Below are 2,314 nucleotides of genomic sequence, written 5' to 3'. Positions count from 1 at the left end.
TGTGTGTGTGTGTGTGTGTGTGTGTGTGTGTGTGTGTGTGTGTGTGTACTATAAAATGTAAACGTACATATTATTATTTTTATATATATATATGTAGTTTATGAGGATTAATCAATTCGTTATTTAAGTTATCATCAACTACATATTTCATTGCGATCGTTGTCTATCAAGGACTAAATTGTAATGATAATAATTTTGTCCGTGATTTTAGTACTCGATAATAAGAATATTACAAAAAGAAATAATTAAGTTTGCTGAGACCAATGCCGATTGGAAATACGTCATGAAACTAAATAATGGCTTAACAATAAATATATTAATTATAGATTTATTTTTTTTTTTAAATTAATGAACGTTATAATAATATTACGATGTTATTATGTTTGCACTGACCGATTATAATATTCATTTAATCGAGTTTTACTCACCACAAACTCTTGAGCACTGTACAGGCGCAATATACGTACCAACGCGTACCGTAATACAGTGACGAAGTCAGAATCTGTGGGGTCTGCATCCCTAACCGAAATTTTAGGAAAATTTTAAAATGCATTCAGTGTTTAGAACCGCGTATTACGTAAAACATAAACCACTTATTCTGTATTAAAACTGTAATTTGTACATACCAAAACAAAATCCTGACTACGCCACTGCCATATATTAGGTAATATATCATAGCACGTCTGCCTTTAGTAAGTATCTATGTACATTATACTTGTGTTATGTAAAAGTATTCATAATGTTTACACGTATACGCGTGAATAACTTTTACAGCGTGCTATGGATACCAATAGTATACAACATGCCTAAACGGAACTTATTTTGACGTGCCTTTTTTACATGTTTAACCTGAATCTAAAAATAAAAACGCGGTGGATAAGTACTTGTTTTTTTACTTGGTGGAGTAGGGCGTCAGTCATGCGTTCACTAAACAAAAACCTTTAAAATGGTACCTAACACTTTTTATGCATAGCAATTGTATAATAAAATATTATATAAGTCATAAGTTTATAACTATATATACTATATACCTAATAAGTGTTATCGATGTCTTCCATCACACATTCACACATATATTCTTAAGGGTGAATATAGGATTCTTTTATAGGGGATGTCATGAATATTATTATTTTATACATTTATCAAACACAAAAATGAAAATAAATAATATAATTTATTTCTCACCGAACAAAAATAAAGGACAACGCGCGTCGAGGGAGATCCACTCATGCATAATACGCATAACATGTTTTCAATATTTATAGTTATATCGTCACAATAATATTATGATACATAGTCTTATATGACCGTATTAATATTTCTGATCAAAATATTATAATCAATAGTACCTACATCGCACTGACCACTGCAAATGATGTGAATCAGTGATTAATGTACGATTTCAGACGAAAATTACCAAATGTTAAAAATAATGAAACCAAAGTATGAGCGGTAATACATAGTACCTATAAACAGTATGTATGTATATAAATATAAATATATATATATATATATATATATATAACCGACATGCACTTTATATTCGTTTTTAACATAATCGGTCTTTCACTTATATTATAATATTAATCTTAATTCTAAATTGCATGACGGTGGGTCTATGAAACTAATATACCTACGCAAGTTTAAATATAAAATCGCGTACTTAAAAATGCAAAGACTAGTTTTATGATTTATACTTTGTAGCCAAAAACGAACAAAATACATACCTCGTACCGGACAAATATTATATTTTATAAGGTATTTAAATAATAGTTATAATAATAATAATAATAACTTATGAACGCAATAATACATAATAATAGCTGTTAGGTGTATATATTAAACGCGTACATGAGGGCTTAGCATTATGACGGAGACATAAATATATATATATACAGGTAGGTATTACATTTTCATTGCATTGAAATTTTACAAACCATATAATAATAATAATAATAATAATAATAATAATAATAATATGGATAATGGCGGGCTGGGTCATTTTCAATTTTATATATAAAATAAATAAAGCTACCTATATAGTGCACATTAAGTAAATAATATTGTGCGCCACGCGGGCACATGGCTCTGCTACAGTAGGTAATCGGTACCTATACTAAATATACTATAAACTATAACATAAAACAAATAATAATATTATATTGTACTGAGCGCGTCTGTGTACAATTTGTTAACTTAAATATTAAATTCGTCGGCCATAATTTTATTCCATATTGCAACCTTGGAAATAATGATACATTAAAATATAAAACACGCAGTTAACGCATTTTGTACATGCCTCGAAACAAATCGA

Source organism: Melanaphis sacchari, unplaced genomic scaffold (assembly GCF_002803265.2).
Source record: "Melanaphis sacchari strain LSU unplaced genomic scaffold, SCAv2.0 Contig1_pilon_pilon, whole genome shotgun sequence".
In the NCBI taxonomy this organism is placed as follows: domain Eukaryota; kingdom Metazoa; phylum Arthropoda; class Insecta; order Hemiptera; family Aphididae; genus Melanaphis; species Melanaphis sacchari.
This window is presented reverse-complemented; position numbering follows the sequence as displayed.